Source organism: Archocentrus centrarchus, chromosome 13, assembly GCF_007364275.1.
Source record: "Archocentrus centrarchus isolate MPI-CPG fArcCen1 chromosome 13, fArcCen1, whole genome shotgun sequence".
NCBI lineage: Eukaryota > Metazoa > Chordata > Actinopteri > Cichliformes > Cichlidae > Archocentrus > Archocentrus centrarchus.
The window spans coordinates 527,022-548,484 of NC_044358.1; the positions used below are offsets into that span (position 1 = coordinate 527,022).

At 41.2% G+C, this 21,463-nt stretch overlaps 1 long non-coding RNA gene across 1 annotated transcript; it reads left to right on the forward strand.

Moving 5' to 3' along the window:
- Positions 1-1,985: 1,985 nt before the first annotated feature.
- Positions 1,986-2,531, forward strand: LOC115789897 (uncharacterized). Its single transcript, XR_004020746.1, has 2 exons — positions 1,986-2,102; positions 2,225-2,531. It is a non-coding gene; the product is annotated as an uncharacterized LOC115789897 (long non-coding RNA).
- Positions 2,532-21,463: the final 18,932 nt, after the last annotated feature.

Below are 21,463 nucleotides of genomic sequence, written 5' to 3' on the forward strand. Positions count from 1 at the left end.
TGGCCACCCCTAACATATTGTATCTGCTCCTGTTAATGTTTGTCTCTAAGACAGCTGTTAACACTTTTAAATGGTTATAGATGAAGATTTTTAAATTATTTTGTTTATTTTATTTTTATCATTTCTTTATTTATGCTTTCTTTTCTGTCTTTTATTTTATTTGTATTTTTGTGGCATGCCTACTTCATTGAGTAGTGTCAGTAGACAGACGGGAAACACAGCAGAGAGAGGGGATGATCTGCAGCAAAAGGCCCAAACTGGAATCAAACCTTGGCCAGTGTGACATGTGGTGCATGTAGTACCAGGTGAGGCCCAACTGTTTATGGATTTGAGTGTGAAATGTATTAGAACTTGCATACCTACAACTGAGGCAGTGGAGACCGTCAGAAGACGACTACAGGAAGACGATTCCTTACTGAACAGAACCAGCTTCACCCCAGATCAGATTTGTGCACTTTTAGATCTCTGCCTTACCACAACATATTTTAAATACAATGATGGATTCTACAGACAGAAGCATGGATGTGCCATGGGCTCCCCAGTGTCTCCCATTGTAGCCAACCTTTACATGGAGGAAGTGGAAAGTAAAACTCTTGGTTCTTTCAAAGGGATGGCACCTAGCCACTGGTACAGATATGTAGATGACACCTGGGTCAAAATCAAAACCCAAGAAGTGGAAGCCTTCACTCGTCACATTAACTCAGTGGATAAATACATACGTTTTACCAGGGAGGACACCAGAGATAACAAGTTACCATTCCTGGACTGTGCGGTGCTTATCGAGGAAGATGGAAGCCTCAACATTGAAGTTTACCGGAAGCCCACACACACAGACCAGTATCTCCTCTTTGACTCCCACCACCCTCTGGAACACAAACTTGGGGTGATCAGGACCCTACAACACCGTGCGGAAAGTGTCCCCTCTAAGGCAGAAGGGAAGCATAAGGAACACACACACATTAAGAAAGCCCTCAAAACATGCGGTTACCCCAACTGGGCCTTCATCAAATCAGCTAAGATGCACAGGAATGAAGGCCAAACACAAACTACAGAGAATGGGAAGGACAAGAGGAACAACATTGTCATCCCATATGTGGCAGGCTTGTCAGAGAAACTCAGAAGAATTTTCTCCAAGCATGACATCTCAGTATACTTCAAACCAAGTCACACCCTAAGACAAAAACTGGTTCATCCCAAGGACAAACCCGCCAAACACAAGATCAGCGATGTAGTGTATGCTGTTCAGTGCAGTGAAGAGTGCTCGGACCTCTACATTGGTGAAACCAAACAGCCTCTTCACAAACGAATGGCACAACATAGAAGAGCCACCTCGACAGGACAAGATTCAGCAGTACATCTGCATCTGAAGGAAAAAGGGCACTCTTTTGAGGATGCCAATGTTCACATTTTGGACAGGGAAAACAGATGGTTTGAAAGAGGAGTGAAAGAAGCCATCTATGTCCACTGTGAACAACCATCATTGAACAGAGGAGGTGGATTACGTCACCAACTTTCCCCCGCTTACAGTGCTGTCCTGAGCTCCCTTCCCAGACGTCTCAACCCCCATTCACACCTTTGTTCCAGTGACCTCAATAGGCCACAGGAAACAATAGAGCGGAGTCCTAAATTGGTTTCAACTGAAACCACTGATTAAATATGACCCACGCCCCCTTCACACCTGGGCACATGTGTTCACGCACATGATCAATAGAGGGTCATAACCACCTCCAGGGGACTACGCCCACAGGGGTTTAAATACCTGGGTCTCTCCACCATTTGGTTGAGAACTGAAGAAGCCTTTCGGATGAGAGGTGAAACGTCTTCAAGAAACAAAAAGAAGTCCAGTCGCCTTTTTCAAGCTCCAGAGACTACTATGACCTGGATGACTGAGAATCTACACAGACAATGTATTAGAATGTAATTTGCTACATGTGCAGTGAGCAGAGTGACAGTGTTGATACCTCTCTAACTTAGGAGGATGTTGGTCCTGTCAGTCCTATCTTCTGACCTGCCAGTGGTTCAGATGGACTTAATCAACTACTTTGCTGTCCTACCAATCTACCTGTCTGATCAGAAACCAGTCTTGTCAAGGATAAATAGAGGTAAGTGGTTGGACAGTTCAGTGTGTGTTGACTGAAAATTTGTTTAATTCATTTGTGTAAGAACTATAATATTATCATTCTTATTATTACTGCTTTATTTTATTTTGTTATTCTGGCTGCAGAGAGGATCCTGCAATTCCACAGCAAACACCTGATGACTAACCGGGGTACTCAAGCAGAACTGGTGACACTACAATTACATACTTTTCCCAAAGAATGTCTAAATGCAAAAACTATTTATATTTCAACAATGTCTTTGTTTGTAATGGGCTTTATATGTTATTTTCTCTGTAATTAACCACGGGCAGTTGGTTGTAAAATCTTAGCCACTGGTGTTCTATTTTTTTCTGGGTGAAGTTCTGGCAACAACAGCTGCCACTGTTTGAATGTAATGTTGATTTTTACAATTAAATACTGTTATGTATCACACAGTTGTATTCTGTTTTTCATCGACTATAATTAGGTTTAAGGTATATCATTTGTATTTGGAATTGTTTATCATAAATGGTTTTAAATTGTCACCGTATTTTATACAGTAAAATATAGGCAACCATAGCGGCCAGTATTTTACCATGAACCCAGCTTATGGTATTTTGCATTGAACCCGGTTTACAGTATTTTGCCGTGGACCCGGTTTACGGTATTTTACTGTGAACCTGGTTTACGGTATTTTACTGTAAACCCGGTTTACGGTATTTTACCGTGGACCCGTTTACGGCATTGTACCCTGGACCCGTTTACGGTATTTTTCCTTGCACCCGTTTACAACAATGTACCCTGAACCTTTTTATGGTGTTTTACCGTGAATCTGTTTACGGTAGAATACTGGCAGCTGTGGTCGCCGGTACTTTACCGTGAACCTGTTTACGGTAAAATACTGGCAGCTGTGGTTGCCGGTACTTTTCCGTGAACCTGGTTACGGTAAAATACTGGCAGCTGTGGTTGCCGGTACTTTACCGTGAATCTGTTAACTGTAAACTGCTCTACGGTAAATACTGTAAAGTACTGGCAACCACAGCTGCCAGTATTTTACCGTAAATTCAACAGATTTTTTTTTACAGTGTACAGCACTTTTTCTCTGTAACCTTTTATCAGCTCTTGTTTTTGATCTGAGATGGCATTAGGTGATGGCCATGTTGTTGATTTTCTCTTGATAGATAATGCTTTGATCTCAATCCATGTTTCCCTTTTACAGCAGTACTGGTAAATGTGCCTTTGCCATGTGCACCTGATGCACCACAGCTTGGTCCTGCAGGAAGTATAGCAATGCTGAACTTGAATCCCATCTTACGCATCTTAAAAGGGTGCTGAGTACACTTACTATAATTACTATTATTTTAAGATAAGATGAGATGAGATAAGATAAGATTAATTATTCTTATCTTAATAGTTGGAATATTTCAGTGTTACAGGAGCTAAAATATTTATCAGAACTTCCATCCATCCATTTTCTCCCACTTATCATTTTCAGGGTCACATGGGGGCTGGAGCCTATCCCAGCTATAATAGGCGAGTGGCAGGGTACACCACAAACAAGCTGCCAGTGTGTCGCAGGGCCAACACAGAGAGACAGACAATGACTCACACTCACACTGACACATATGGGCATTTAGAATTACCAGTTAACCTAACCCCACTAACTGCATGTCTTTGGACTGTGGGAGGAAGCCGGAGTACCTGGAGAGAACACACGCAAACACGGATAGAGCTCGCAAATTCCACACAGAAAGGCCCCAGTCAGATGGTGGTTTTGAACCCAGGACCTTCTTGCTGTGAGGCAAGTGCAAACAGTCCTAATCCCCCATGCCATGATGCCACCCTTATCAAAACTTATTGGTAAATATTTCAACAATATAGCTTATGTTGTTAAAATATGCTCAACAAAATAAATACAGCATAAAAGGACCCCCCCCCCCCCCCAAAAAATAACCTCAACAAGCTAAAATGTTCACAGAAGAAGAAGCACAGTTAGACATTGGGGGTTTTGGGGGAGAGTGTGGATGAGCACTGTTGATCGGCAGTCAGGTGCCCATCTTGCATCTGTCCCCTCAATTTTAATAGCACGGTGTGGGAGCCCCAGCTGAGACCCCCTCCTTCTCTGAGATTGGGCACTTGGTTATCATCGGGATGTGTGGTCTCGGGTCTTCGGTGCTCTTGGGGGTCTGTGGGTAGCCTGGGTTTCTTGAATCTTTCCCTGGTGGTCGTTGTCACGGCTTCTCACCCTCATTATCAAGTACATTTCATGACACACACACACAAGCACACACAACACACATGCACGGACACACACACACAGGGTTCTGTTGTGTATTTTGTGTTTTGTTAGAGATGCAACAGGTAATATTTATATTAATGCAGAAAATCCCTGGGTACATTAAAAATAATTTCATTTCAAAGCTGAACTTGCTTTCACAAGTTAGGAATTTGCATTTTATGTTTAATATGATAAATTTTTAAAAAAATCACTTTTCATTGTGTTCAGAGAACCATTTAGATGGACATCCACAGTTGAGTTTGTACTGAACATTTGTCCACTATTACAATCCTTATACTCATAAACTACTTTTTTAAGTAGTTTGAACACTAAAACATACTTGCAATTAGTTACTTTTGTCTTGCAGAAAGAATATTCTGCACCTTGTGTTCTTCATGTGCTTTGAGTGAATGAACTCTCACTCAAAGCAATATTTGTTCTGTTGCTGAAATACATAGACCATCTGGCAGGATGACTTAGACTAAATCAGTTAAATAAATAAATACAGTCATGGTCAAAAATGTTGGAACCCCAGAAAATTTTCCAGAAAATGAAGTACAGTATTTCTCCCAGAAAATTATTGCAATCACATAAGTTTTGCGCCCGAAGAGGTTACATGGGCCCGCCTTCCTGTAAGCCCACCACCCGCAGGACGCGTTGTAGGGGTTGGGTGCAGTGTGTGTCAGGCGGTGGCCAAGGGCGGAGGCCCTGGCGTTTCGATCCCCGGCTATCGAGACTGCCTATTGGGACATGGAATGTCACCTCTCTGGTGGGGAAGATGCCTGAGCTAGTGCGTGAGATTGAGAGATACCAGCTAGATATAGTCGGCTCACCTCAACGCATGGCCTGGGTTCTGGAACCAGTCTCCTGGAGAGAGGGGCTGGACTCTGTTCCAGTCTGGAATTGCCCTCGGTGAGAGGCGGTGAGCTGGGCTGGGTATTCTTATATTCCCCCCGGTTTGCTGCCTGCACGTCGGAGTTTTCACTGGTGGACGAGAGGGTTGTTTCCCTGCGCCTTCCCTAGGCCGGGGAACAGGTCCTGACTGTTGTTTGCACTTATGCGCCGAATGACAGTTAAGAGTACCCACCCTTTTTGGAGTCGCTGGGCAGGGTGCTGGAGAGTGCTCCATCCGGTGACTCCATAGTCTTGCTGGGAGACTTCAACACTCACATGGGCAATGATAGTGAGACCTGAAGGGGCGTGATTGGCAGGAAAGACCTGCCCGATCTGAACCCGACTGGTGTCTTGTTATTGGACTTCTGTACAAACCACAGTTTGTCCATAACGAACACCATGTTCGAACATAAGGATGTCCATAAGTGCACATGGCACCAGTACACCCTAGGTCGCAGGTAAATGATCGATTTTGTAATCGTATCGTCAGATCTGCGGCCGTATGTTTTGGACACTCGGTTGAAGAGAGGAGCTGGAGCAGTTTACAAAAGAAGAGTGGTCCAAAATTCCAGTTGAGAGGTGTAAGAAGCTTGTTGATGGTTATAGGAAGCGGATGATTTCAGTTATTTTTCCAAAGCGTGTGCAACCAAATATTAAGTTGAGGGTGCCAGTAATTTTGTGTGGCCCATTTTTGGAGTTTAGCATGAAATTATATGGATTTTGTCTTTTTCCCCCTTTTTTTGTGTGTTTCCCATACACACAAAGGAAATGAACGTGCAAAACAAAACGTGTGATTGCAATAATTTTCTGGGAGAAATAATTTTTAGGGGTGCCAACATTTTCGGCCATGACTGTAGTTCACTCACTGAAATGGCAAGCCCAGCAAAAGAAAAGAAAAGAAAAGAAAAGAAAAGAAAAGAAATCCTAATCAATAAAAATCAAAACTATAATACAAAAAAATAGCAAATCAGTGCAGGCATTGTGGTAATATGTGATACAGATTTTCTGTATCTGACATTATGTAAGTGGACCTGAAACAGATGTTGCCTGTCCAGAAAATGGTACAGAGGGTGATCTGAATCAATTTATATTCAGGTCAAACTAAATTTTGTCTGTACAAACTACATTTTGTCTATAATGAACCCATGCCCATAAGTGTACATGGCACCAGTACACCCTAGGTAAATGACCGATTTTGTAATCGTATCATCAGCTCTGCAGCCGTATGTTTTGGACACTCGGTTGAAGAGAGGTGCTGAGCTGTCAGTGATCACCACCTGGTTGTGAGTTGGATCAGGTGGTGAGGGAGGATGCTGGGCAGATCTAGTACACCTAAACATCTGTACACCTGGCAGAGGGCCCAGTCCATGAGATCTTTAACTCTCACCTCCTGAGCCTGAATGGACCATGTTGCACACCTCCATTGTTGAGGCTGCTGCATGGAGCTGCAGCTGCAAGGTGGTTGATGCCTGTCATGGTGGTAATCCCCAAACCAGATGATGGACCCTGGAGGTGAAGGGAACCATCAAGCCGAAGAAGGAGTGCTATTAAAATGGCGGTGCCCTTGATGGCAGCGGCCGCAGGCACTTATCTCTTGGACGAGTGTTCTGGAACACGATCTCATTGTATGTCTTGACGTATAATGACAATAAATTCTTCTTGATTCTTGATTCTATTGGGCTTGGTTAACATGTGGGACTTCAGAGGCAGCTGATGGGTACGAGCAGGCCAAGCAGCTGGGTTGATGGCTGAAGCAAAAACTCGGGTGTGGAAGGAGTTCAGGGAAGACATGGAAAAAGACTTTCAGATTGCCTCAAAGCGATTCTGGCAAACCATCAAGCAACTCAGGAGGGGAGAACAGTACTCTACTCACACTCAGTCCCTGTACAACTGCAGCGAGAGCTTGGTCTGCATTGCTCTCAATAAGTCACACTCGTTTCTGCTGGGTGTTGGACTCTGCCAGAGCTGCCTTTTGTCACAAATCCGGTTCATAATATTTATGAACAGAATTTCTAGGCATAGCCAAGAGGCAGAAGGCTTCCACCTTGGTGGCCTGAGAATGTCATGGATGGATGGACGGATAGATGGTATATAACAGCGCAGTTATAGGTGCAGTTTCCATCATGTTTGTTTAGTTGGGTACAGGTTGTGTTGTAATTAAAGCTAGTTCAGTCAGACAATTTACTTTTGAAATGAATGATTCTTTACAGCAGCAAAATACAGTTAGAGTTTAGGCTCCAAGCTCATCACTCCCTGCAAACATGCTAGAGAGATTGGGAAGTGATGAGTAAACATTCCCCCAGAGCCTAGTGGTGGTTGAGGTATTGAGACAACACACAGTGGTGCAAGGCAGCAACAGCACTGAGATAGTGGGACAAGTAAATTTATAAAAAACCCAAATTTTTAAAGTTCTGTGATTAATTCAAAGAGATTGAATTGAGTTGAATTATAGCTTCTTGAGCTAATTAAGAATTGTTTAAAAACTGAAAAAACTCATTGTGTTAAAATAAGGGTGTTAAAAGTTTTTAATGTATTTGTTTATTTCATTCAGAACTGTGAATGATGTACGAAAAGTGCTGCAGCACCTCAGGGAGTATGGCATCATACGCAAACCAAACCAAGTGTGAACTGTTCAAACATGAGATCTGCTATCTGGGTAGAATAGTCTCTGCAGAGGGCGGCAGGATTGATCCAACTGACTTTGAAGCTGTTAGGAAACTAAAAGACACCAAACCTCAGAATGTGGGCCAACTCAGAAAAATTCACCCACTACAGACAGTACATCAAAGACTTTTCATGGAAAGCTAGCTGTCTTTATGAGCTCCTAAAAGCAGATGCAAAGGAAGCTCCTGACAGTAATAGGAAAACAAAGGCAAAAATGGGGAAAGTGAGCTATGTTGTGCCCTCAAACAAGCCGATTATGTGGATGGATCATCACCAGCAGGTACTTGAACAACTGTTTGTGCCATCCACCAGTATTGGGCTTCCCTGATTTCACTGATCCATTCATTGTACATACCAACGCATTACACCAAGGCCTAGGAGCAGTACTGTATCAAAAGCAAGATGGCAAACGTAGAGTTATTGCTTATGGCTCTCGGATGTTGACACCTGCTGAAAAGAACCATGTTCTAGGGTCCTGCACAGAAATTTGTTAATGTCCTGTGACAATTTACCTTTTGAGACCCAACCAGACCCAACCAGAAGCAGAAAAGGAGGCACCAGCCTGAAACTCAAATTCAGGAGTCTGATGAAGACAGTGGGGATGTGTATGAACGTCATCACGAACCACTCCAAGCGTGCACAGTGCCAGCAGAGAGAAACCGGACTCTAGATGAATCAGAGATGGCATGAGAGAAGTTAAAATCCCAACTTGTGTCTCACCACCAGCACAGCTTCCTCAAGACGAGTACCTGGAGGAGTTAAGTGAGCCTACTGAAAATCAGCCTGCAGAGGAAATAGACTTACTTGCTGAAAATCTGCCCAATGAGAATTCATTGTATGCTTTTCATCCTCAAGTGAGGCTGCTGAATCTGAAAAGCAAGATATTGAACCCCAGTCATGTAGCATCTGAAATGTGCCAACAGCTGGCTTGTTCCCTTGTCAGTGTCTCATGTAGCAAACACTATCATGAGTGTCTTTTGTTCTTTTCACTCACTTCTTTTCCCTCTGTGTGTTTATACACCACTCTGCATTTAATCACTATTATTAATTAATCTCTGGCTCTCTTCCACAGCATGTCTTTTGTTCTGTCTCCCCCTCACCCCCAACCAGTCACTGCAAATGGCTGCCCCTCTCTGAGCCTGTTTCTACCAGAAGTTTCTTCCTGTTAAAAGGATTTTTTTTTCCTTCCCACTGTCACCAAGTGCTTGCTCATAGGGGGTAACTACCCTCTTGTTGGGTAGTTGGCTAATTGTTGGGTTGTCTCCGTAATTATTGAATGATCTTTACCTTACGATATGAAGTGCCTTGTGGTGACTGCTGGGATATGGTGCTAATTGAATTGAATTGAACTGAATTAAATTGAATTGAATTGGTCAGCCAGTGTATGTTCCTCACTGCTGGCCAGGTGATGTTTCTCCATGTTAGTCTATCAATCTGTCATGTCCTGGGTCTTGAACCCAGTGTTTTTGTGTTCATGGACTTTTTGGGGTTCTGTTCTGTCATTTTGTTATCCCTGGTTCCTCCATTGTGTTCTCATGTGCTTACCTCCCCATGTTAAGTTTGCATTTGTTTCCCTGATTGTTCACTTCCTGTTTTATTTTGCCAGTCTCCTGTTCTGTGTATGTGTTGTCCAGTTTTACAGAGTCCCTGTAATTAGTTTCAACTGCCCTTCCACCTGGTGCTTGTTCCCTCGTTACTTTGTGTATTTATTCTTCATTTTTCCCTCTGCGCCTTGTTGCATGCTCCCTCGTGGCTGTGTGTCTCCTGGTGTGTAGTTGACCTCCTGTTTCTGCTACATTTCATTTGTGTTTTTGTGAGGTCTCAGCAATAAAGCTTCTCTCTGAGATAATCTGGTCTTCCAAGTCCTGCATTATGGGTCCACCCTCCACATCCCATCCAGCCATACATGACACAATCTCTCTAATATCATATCACCGTGTCTTTTTTAATTATTATTTCTAAAGATTTTTCCAGCTCTTCATTTTCTGGTCTGCATATTTGTTGCGATTAAAGTCTGACAATCAGCTTACAGACTGAGAACCTTTTGTACTGTGCCACTGAAATTCAAATCACTTTGAATCATGGACTTTGAGAAATATCTTTTAAACAAAACCCACAATTTCCCCAAAACATTGTAATTTAGTGGTAATTTGCTGAAAAGTCCTTTGTAGGTGGCTTTGTTTTCTTTTGACCTTAATCATGACACAGTGTGAAATAATTTATGGATTACAGGAAGGACATGTAGACCCACTACATCCACTCATCCTTTCTAAATTCCATCAGCTAAATCATGCCACGTCCCCTGAACCTTTGTTTGTTTAATTCTGTCTGCGACATCTATCCCACACAGCACAACATCAGACTAATCAATCACCACGCTGCCTCACACTGCTGCTATTGTCAGAACCCTCGCAGACTCAAGGAACACACTGGCAACCTCTGTTTGCATCCTTTCTCTGGACCTTAAACAGGCCATATAGCCCTCTCTTTGTTTGCCCCACCCATATTGATGGAATCTGAAAGTAAGCACATTTGCAACGGATATTAGCAGTAGGCTTGCAGAACAATAGCGCAGAGAAGCATGGTACAAAGTTGAGAACAAATGTGCCCTTTATGTCAAGTGGGGGCCTTGTTCTGAGAATGGAGGGGAGGAGATGTATGAGGAGGGGTGTCTTCTCACACTGCAGATGGAAATGAAAATATCTGCGCGCACACACACACACACACACACACACACACACACACACACACACACACACACACACACACATCAGTTTCCACTATGAGTTCATACTGATAGCCAGATTCATGGAAGGCCCAACATCCTGACAGAGATTAAAGAAAGCCATCATTATACACACACTTAGACACTCAAATAAACATACATCAAAAATATTCTAGTCTTCCAAACAAGCAGCTGGGGAATCTGCACTGTATATCTCCATCTTCAGCTCCAGCAGTCTTCCCCTCCTCTCTGCTAATAAAGGCGCCTTTACACCTGCCTTTATGGGTCCATCTGTCCGTCCCTCTGACACCATCATGGGGGGGCATTATTGGTTGTAGCTGCAGGGAGTCTCTGAACACACATGGATATGATTCTAGCCTGCAGTAATGCAGCACCACTGCAGGATCAAAGGAAGGTTACACTGATATGTTTTTACATCTCTGTTTCCCATGCAGTTGACTACTTAGTCTTAGAATGATGGACACCTAAAATCATTTTGTTTAGTTAACATGTTTGTTGTATTTTTGTTGGACACAATCTGAATTTGCAGATTTATTTAGGTTCATATAAACCTAGCACAAAAAATAAGGAAATATAGGTTTGGCTGATTATTTTTTCATGGGATATGTTTTTCGGGGCGCAATATTCAACTCTGCTGCTCAACCCACAAATGCATTTCCTTACAAATGTGACACCATTTAGGTGAAAATAAACAGGTTTTCCATTGGTCTAAAATTTCTTGCCAAGAAGCATTGTTACAACAAAGAAATAATTCACTAAACACAAATTTCCTTTCTTTCTGGCCTAGGTTTATTTGAAAATTGATAATTTGTTATGGAATAACACAGGAAGAGGCCACACCTGAAACTACTGATCAGTCAATTGTCTAATTACTTTGAACTTATGAAAATGGGGGACGTTCTTAGATAATCGATGCAATACTCTTGTTAAACCCCTCAAATTAAAGTTGTAGGTCTGCATGTCAATCACATTTTGATTGTGGGATTTAAAATCTACTGTTTTGGTGTTCAGAAGCAAAATGGGATCATTGTCCAAACACAATACAGGACTGTAAATCTTTCCTAAAATGCAAAATTCTCTAAAAATGGACAAAATTCAAACCCAAAGTGATCTTGCTGTGAGGCAACAGGCAACATAAAAGGGCTATAAATGTTGCATTCAGGTAAAATAAAGAGTGTCGGTTTCAAAAGTTTGTTAAGGCTGCCCTCTCCCCTCCCTGATGGACATCTACACCTCCCGCTGCATCAACAGAGCCAGGAACATCATCAAGGACAGCTCACACCCTGGCTTTGACCTGTTTGACCTGCTGGCAGGCGCTACAGGTGCATCAAAGCCAGAACAAACAGACTCAAGAACAGTTTCTTCGCCAGAGCAATCACCACGCTGAATTCTCACACTGTAACTGTGCAACACCCACATCTCTGTGCAATATAAGATTATTCATACTGAACAATATCTAACATTCCTATATTGTGTAATATCCAGTATTCATTCACCAAGAGCAATATTCATCATCTTCATTATTATATGTATACACTTATTTACTTTTCTTACAATGTACAGATGCACCAATGTATGTATATATTTTTATACATTCTATTTTTTGTATATTTTATACATTGTTTATTTTCTGTATATTTCTTTATTTTACTAGATTTTAATATTTTTATTTTTATTTTAAACATTTGACCTTTAAAAGAACTCTGCATACCCTTATAAAACACATTCATACATCCATTTTATTAACTGCTTTTTCAATTCAGGGTCACAGGAGAGCTAGGCTCTATTCCAGCTGTCACAGGGCGAGAGGCAGCATACACCCTGAACAGTCACCAGTTCACATGTATCACTATACATACCATACCACACCGCACCGCACATATCACTTTATAAAGCACTTTAAAAACAACAGCAGGGCTGACCAAAGTGCTGTACAATAACACCAAACACAAAAGACAAAAACAGACAGAGGGCGAAGAGATATAAAAACACAACAGAGGTGTAAAAAGTTAGAACAATGAATTAAGAACTACAAAAAAAGTATCTCACACTGGGTCAAAGGCCAAGGAGTAAAAGTGTGTTTTTGAACAAGATTTAAAAACAGCAAGTGAAGGAGCTTGTCTGACATACAACGGCAAATCATTCCATAATTTTGGAGCTGCAACTGCAAAAGCTCGATCACCTCTGAGTTTGAGTTGCATCTTTGGAACAAGTAAAAGCATCTAATCTGCTGACCTAAGGGAACAAGATGGAACATATGGGTGCAGCAGTGTAGACAGATTAAATGGGGCATAACCATTTAGGGATTTAAAAACAAATAAAAGAACTGGATTCATAAATGAACTGGAAGCCAGTAAAGAGAAGCTAAAATTGGGGCGATGTGCTCGCGTTTGCTTGCACCAGATAAAAATTGAGCAGCACCATTTTGCACCAGCTGTAGGCGAGTAAGGGAGGCCTGGCTGATTCCGATCAAAAGAGCATTACAGTAATCAAGATGAGACGTTATAAAAGGATGTATTACCATTTCAATATTATCTTTGGAAAGAAGAAACTTGATTTGTGACAGTCACCTCAGCTGGAAAAAGCTGGATTTCACCAATGTGTTTACCTGAGTATCAAGCCTTAACGTCAGATCCATTTTCAAACCTAAATTAGTGATAGCTTCTATCAGAGAGGTAGGACCTAAACCACTGGAGCGCTGCACCTGTGATGCCCACACACTGCTCCAGCCTGGAAATGAGGATCTCATGGTCCACAGTGACAAAAGCAGCTGTTAAATCTGATAGCACAAGTAGCACACAGTCACCATTTAATATCATTAAAAACCCTTAACAGAGTAGACTCAGTGTTGTGATGGGTTTTAAACCCAGACTGGAACACTTCCAGAATCGCATGTTCATCCAGAAAAGTCTTTATTTGGGTGAAGACAATCTTTTCCAAGATTTTAGAAAAAATTGTAACTTGGAAATGGGCCTAAAGTTTGATAAAACCAACAAGTCTAGGCCAGATTTCTTCAGCAAGGGCTGCACAACAGCATGTTAAAATTTTTCAGCACCATACTAGAGGTCAAACTACTATTTATAATAGTAAGAACAGAGAATGAATGAATGGACCAAGGGTAGGAAAAACTTCTTTAACAAGCCGTGCAAACAACATCAAAGGGGGAAAGTGATGGCTTCAAACTGGAAACCAGCTGCTCCAAAAAGGAGAGCGAGACAGGCTGAAAGTGGTCAAACATAGCCGAACAGGATATTAGGGTAGATGCTCATAAGAAGGTTGTGAAATGAGGGTCCTAGTGGTTGCAGCCTTCTCTAAGAAGAAGTGAAGGAATTGATCACAAATTTCACAGGAAGCATCCAGATGGACAGGTTCATTGACATTTAGGACAGAGTTCAGTGTTGTAAAAAGCACACGGGGGTTGTGAGAGTTACAGTAGAGACAATGATATCAGAAAAGTCTTTTGACCTAGTGGCTTTCATGGTTTTCTGATAACACCGCCATCCTTTTTTTCCACCTCCGTTCAGCTTTCCTGCACTCCCATCTAATGGCACGGGTACACTCATTTAACCATGGCTCCAATCTGGGCTTTACTTGCCTGGTTTTTAATGGAGCTACAGAGTCCAGGACAGTTTGGCAAACAGAATTAAATTGAAGGGTCAGCTCCTGAGTACTGGTAGACACAAAGGGTTGAGGTCACTTCATGAGCAAAAGCAGCGAAGAAGTGAACGGCGGTGGAAGGTTTTAAAGCAGGGAAGTGCTGTACAGGAGTGCATTTTTTTAGCAGGTTGACAGAAAGGAACAAAATCAAATAAAACCTGACCTGAGGACACTGCAATGCCAATTTGCAAATTAAGAAGAGATAAACCCCACCATTAAACTTGGTCATATCTCGGCATGATTTCAGCTGAGATCAGAGAAGTCACTTAAAAAGTCTCTATTACAGTATACTTTGGTGGACCGTAACTCACCATGCAGAGTAGCGCAAGAGAGTGACCCAACTCAAAAAGACTCAATCAAAGCTGGAGTATGAAACTGGAGAAGACTAGTTCTTATATAGCACTTTTCTACTCTATCGGAGCACTCAAAGCATTTATACAACACATTTACCCATTCATACAAGCACTTCCATATGAAGCTAAGCTAAGTGCTTACTGTCTACCATTCAGACTCCAACACTTGTACTGGAGAGCAACTTGGGGTTCAGTATCATGCCCAAGGATTCTTTGGCATGCAGCCCGAAATCAAACCATCAACCTTCCAATTAGTAGGTGACCTACTCTACCTCCTGAGCCACAGCCACTCAGACAAGTGCTTACAGTCAAAGACTGATTTGAAAAGAGTCGCTAAACCTCCACCACGACCCGAGGACCGCGGAGAATTGAAGTACAAGCAGTCAGGCGGCAGCAGTTCAGAAAAGGCAGTGGACTTACCAGGAGACATCCAGGTTTCAGTCTGGCGGAGGAAATACAGGCCAACAGGGGATAATAGCTGCATGTTTGCTGTACATCTTTGCTTTGTATCATTCCATGGTTTAATTATGGCTAAATTAAAACGGTTTGACATTATACAGTACAGAAATTTGTATCATGTTAGCTGGTGAAGTTTGGTTAGCTTGTTATGACAAAGCATATTTCAATAGTCATTAGGCTGATGTTAGTAGTGTTATGTGGTTGGCAAGTGTTGACATGAGGATTGTTTCTTTTACGATATTAATGTTTCTGTTTAAAGGAGAATACATGTGGGTGTTTACTGTCATGCCCTTAAAAAATGACAATACTTCATGTGTATAATCATAAAGTTAGAAGAACACAGAAATTTTGAAAAAAATAGGTAAGGCCAGAGGCTTACACCACTTCACATAAGCAACAGAGGGGAAACTTGTGTATTTGGACAAGCAATTTTCTCCTTGGGTGTTAGTTGCTGAAGAGGTGAAAATGATGCATCAGTTTGCCAAGAGCCCTTTTTGAATATTTATCATCATTAAAAAGTGCTACATTCAGACCTTTTAACCATGAATGGAGTTCAATGAGGTGTCTACAGGATGAACACACTGCAGTCGAGAGAAACTACAGGAGCTCCACCTGCATTTTGGTGAAGAGGCTGTAAATATAAATCAGAAGCATGCAAACAGCAGATGTAATGGACCATCAAGGGAGAGCAATGCACACTTTCCAACACTTCCTGTGAGAGCTGTGAGTGCATGCTATCTGAGTGTGTTTTTGATTATAAGGATGGTGTGATGGTCAAGTACTGACACCTCAGCAGAGACAGATGGTGAGCTCTCCCTAATTTATTTACCAGCCAGGGAAAGAAAGTCAGATGGAGAGTGAGAGAGTGGAAGCTCAATATTGCAAATTCTCCAAAGTCAGTTGAGCTTTCAAAAGAAACTGAAGTTGATATTAAATTAGGTGAAATTAGAAAAAAAAAGTAATGTGTCATGTAGCACAGATGGTTTTCCTGGATATGTAGCTTCTTTGAGAAAATGGTCAGCTGGTATCTTTTAAAGAAAACAACAGAGAAAAACTGCAAACCAAAATTTCACATTTGGACATCAGACTGAATTTCCACTGGGCCAAATCTGTTCCAGTATTACTGCAGTGTCAGTGTTGTCTCTAAGAGGTGTAGAAGTGATTGTGTCACACCTAATTCAATTCAATTCAATTTTATAAATCAGTGACAATAATTATTTAACAAAAGCTAAGCTAAAATGCAAAAGTTGTGTGTGGAAAAAGTATACCCTTACTGTTTCCATAGGAATTGAGAGAGTAAGTACACAGCTAAGACCTACACAATACTGTTATCCATGCTGAAATCTAGACTAAAAACTAAAGGTGACAGAGCCTTTGCATTCGTGGACCCCACTCTCTGGAATTTTCTGCTCTCCATTCAATGATCTGTGAGCTTTGTAGGTGCTGAAAAGCAGATGAAGACTTACTGTTTAAAACTATGTAGCCTGTCATTCTATTTTAGTGTCTTTTGTTTGTATATAGCACCAAACCACAATAAATAGTTGCTTCAAGGTGCTTTATAGTGCAAATACAGGGATAATACAGGGAAAACCCCAACAATCAGATGACCCCATGTGAAAAGCACTTGTGGGACAGTGGGAAGGAAAATCACCCTTTGAACAGGAAGAAACCTCGTTCAGAACCAGGCTTAAGGAGGGGCAGATGGCTGCCGCTAATGGTTCTTCTTCCTCTCTCCCTGCAACACACAATAAAACACACAGATGGGACCGTTTCTCTCACTCTTAGGCTCAGATTTATTTTATTTGGCCATTCAAAGATGACTTGGACAGGTTGCTGTAATTCAGTTACATTTTTTAACAGGCATGCCAATGCCACCTGCAAAGAGTTGGGTTATACTGTAGACCAGTGGCACATGTTGCAGTAGGGGTGCACAGGGAGCAAATATGCTGCATGGAGTGAAAGGGACAAGTGTATGTACAGCACCAGTCAAAGGTTTAGACACACTCACCCATTCCAAACTCTTGACTGGTAATCTAGGTGTTTGAAAAATAACTGGAAAGATAATTATTGCTATTGTTATCAATGAACAGTTGCAGCAGTGGTGGTAGTGATACAGGTAAAACCATCTGTGCCAAACTTTCAGATCTGCTGCAATTGGTGTAAAAGAAAAATCAAAACAACACATATTTTGAGATTCAGTGTGACTTACACACTTAGAGGAAATTGTTTCAGATGTTCATCAGAAATGAATGTCTATATTGTCTCAGGCACACAGCCCTGACTTTGAACACAGAACCACTACTGTTCAACCTGTTTGTTTGTGAGTGGCAGCCAATCAGAAGAAAATCGGCTTTTTCTGGCATCCCTCATATCAGAAGCAATTTTTGTGCAAGTTCACACCCCACAATTTTTATCAGTCATTAACAACAAAAGGATCCTCGTACATGAATAAGGGTCAGCGCAATAGCATCAACTTGCTTTTGTTTTCTCTTTCTTCCCTCCCAAAAATGATATTAGTTCAACTTATTTTCACCTTTTATTTTTCACATAGCTGTCTGTCACACCTACAGTGACTCCACATCACTCTTATAGAGAGGTCAAGAGGAAGTAAAAATGGTTGTTTAAGATGGAGGATGGTCTGAGGGGGTGCACCAAGGCCTAGTAGGTGATAAATAAGGATTATTTTAAACTGGGAGAGTGCAAGAATAAAAATCTGGAGGTGGAAATGATCAGTACATTTAAGAAAATAGATACAACAAGGTACAACAGAAGAAAAAGAGTCCTTCCTACTACCGTAAATATACATCAGTAAAGTATGTTTTAAGTCAGCTTTTATCTCAGTAGAAGGGGAGAATATCTTTCATTTTAAGCATGAGACTCTGTAGTATTCTGAGTGCTGACAAGGTTGATGAGCTATGAACCTCAGTAAAATATGAAATGAGCAGAATATTTATATAAAGTGAAAGAAGAAAAACCACCTCAGTAAGTAGCATGTGTCCCACACATTTTCTCTGCTGACTTAAACAAACTGAAGCATTTATTACCCACCAGTGACTGAGTGGAGACCAGTCTGAGGTGACCTCCCATGAATATGGTTCACTAATAAACAACCATTATCTTGAATCACATTTATTAATATTTACATGAATAAGATGAAAAAGGGCTGAAAGAAATATATTTTCCAAAAGAATACACCATATAATAAAAGGGGACCTGTTATTCACATTTTCAGCTCCATATTTTGATTCAGGGACTTCACTAGAGCAACTTTGAATGATTGACAGTTCAGTATAATCCTTATTTATCTTACACTCAGTCTTGGTGCAACCTCTGTCTGAAACAAGCTGTTTTAGCTCCTCTTCTCCCTCTGATTAAGCCAACTGTGTTTTGACTGGTTGCTCCTTGTAAATTGAAGGTTTGAACAGCAGTGTTTGTGGCCCACTGCGGAATATTTTGCAAAATATGTTTGTTAAGAGCATGCAAACAGGTGGGGAGAGATAGCTTGGAAGAAGCCTTTAAAGCCTTACAAGCATTAAAACTATGTATTCCCGTCCCCATTTAAGCTTCATGTATCCATAAAAGTGTCAAAATATCGGACTGCCAAATAAGCACTGAGCACTCACTGTACCACAGAAAGTGCACACCATATATTATTATTTATTAATTAATCTCTGCTCCCAATATGAATTATTTTATGAACCCACAAAAAAGTGAAACACAAACCCTGGTTAAAATCATCACACTGATGAAAGGAATAGCTTTTTAAATGGTTTATCTTCTTTTCTGTTATCTAGTGGCAATATGCAGCTGGTGAAACTTGTTGCTAGGAGAGATGCAACTCCAATCACTGCTATTGGCCAGAAAGGGCAGGATGTTCATCCAATAAAAGCCCCATAGCAGCAGGACAGTGATAGCCACCCAGACACAATTATTATGGTGCCCTGACTGCTGCTGTTGAAGTGGACTGAAAAGTATCTGTTGGAAAGGTCACCGCTCAAATTGTTACAAAGTGCCTTGAGGGGACTGTTTGTTGTGATTTGGCGCTATATAAATAAAATTGAATTGAATTAAACTGAATTGAATTGAATGTCAGCTGAGGGAGAAGAGAGCACTAGGGCATATGTACCCTCACATACTGTATATTGTATTTGTGTTTTTTTAGTTAGTATGCAAACACTGTATAGAGAGAGTGTGGCAAACATATCAATTCAATAAAAATACAAAATTATGTAATCCATGTATTTAGTCTTTTTACTACAACTGCTTTGTTCTAAACTCCAAAGACAGAAATTGTCATGGTCCTGGGCTGTTTGCCCAGCACTTTGTGTTTTTTGTTCCTTGGTGTTGTGTTGATGTATTAGGTTTTCTTATGCTGGGCTCCTGGTTTTGATTCCTGGCTTATGTTTTGGTTGTGGGTTATTTTTGTGTTTTTAGGTTGTGCTGGTGTCTTGTATTTGTGTTGTCTACACTCCGTCCTGGTGTCAGGGTCATGTGGCTTAGTCTTGGTTTGTGTTTCCACTTCCTATTTTATTTTGGTATGTCTTGGTCCTTGTACTTTGGGTTTAGTTTTGCTTCCTGTGTTTCCTTCCCAGCTGTTTCCCATTGTCCCATTACCTAGTGTGTATATATTGTCAATGTTCTTTGTCTGTTTGTTGTCAGGTCATTGTCTCCATCATGGGGGAGTGTCTGTTTGTTCCATGTCTTGCCCTGAATGTTCATGTCAAGAAGAATTTCAAGAATCAAGAAGAATTTATTGTCATACGTCAAGACATATAATGAAATTATCTTCCAGAACACCCATCCAAGAAATACAGACAAACAAACAAACATGGGGAGATAGGTAAACTGTGACCATGCTGCCCCCTTCTGGAGCGCTGCCATTAAAAAGACAGAAACAATAGCAAAAACATATACATACAAGGATACAAAAAAATCATCTCATACTTTGTATACATACATACATACACATACACAGTATAAGTTTACAGCCAGCGGAGGCAAGAGGGGTGTCGGGCGACCGTGGGGCTCTCTCAAACTCCCCTCCTCAGCTAACAGTTCTGATAAGAAGTGGAAAAATGTTCATCAGAGGCTAGGTCAAGGGAGATCAGTCCAACACAGATCAGAGGGAAGACAGGACAGCAGTGGGTGTAGAGCATCTGTTTACAAAACATCCAGGAGAAAAACTGAGATAAGCGGCAGTCCAAGGCCACCAGGGAGCCAAATTTCTGATTCTTTGATTTGTTTTGGTACAGAATGTACTGATTAATTTGTTGACAGCCTTCAGTCTTTCTGGCACCTCTCTGTGGTGAAAAAATCCAATCATCCGAATCCCTTGGTTCAATCCTTCGCCTTGCAGAAACAGATAATGCTCCAAGATCTAATCCCTCCAATCAGCTCCAGAAATACTGAGTCTGAGTTTGAGTCTGTACCTTACTGCTTAACCCGTCATAAGCAGCCTTACCATGGCCCAACAGCTGCCCAGACTTCCTGAATTGTAACGACAAGCCAGGTATCTCCAGGTCCAATTCTGAGAAATCCTAGCGTCAATAAGCCAAATGTGTATGTCCTCCATCGACAGTACGGCCAGACACGTTATCTTCCACTCACACAGGAATCCATAATGTAGCCAGCTGGGAATATCAATTGGATAAGAGGGAATAGGGTTCTCGTTTCTCCAATCCCCCCCATGGTGAAAATTTGATCAAAATAATGGCGTTGAATATGTATCGAATCATGTTGGCAGCTGGTAAAATAGCCATCACTAGGAACTGGCTGAAGACAGAAGTTCCTAAATGGGAAGATTGGGTTGACGTAATGCATAATATTTATATGATGGAAAGGCTGACTTTTTACATTACATTAGAATATGGCAAATTTACGAATTATTGGAAAAATTGGTTGGACTTTATATCTACATTGAGATCAGATTTTGTTGAATAATAGTTTGGGTTTGGGGGAACCCTTATAGTGCTACAGAATGTAAATAGTTCGGACGTAGGTAATATTCAGTGAGAAGATTGGGAGAAGAGAATGGACAAGAAAACCTAATTTTGTTTTGGAAGTGTTTGGATAGGACGTGTAATATAGAGGATAGCAAAGTAGTTTTGTACAAGACATGTGTGCACAACTCTTCATGGTTGGTGTTGGAAAAAAAAATACTTGGAAAAAAAGAAAAAAAATGTGTAAATGTTTTGGATGAATTGTTTGGAAAATCATTTCAATAAAAATTGAAAATTAAAAAAAAATAATAACGGCATTGAGAGACCAGCTGACCAGATCCATAATGATAAATTCTAGTTCGGAAGCTTAGTGAAGAGAGGCTCTAAGCAGCAAA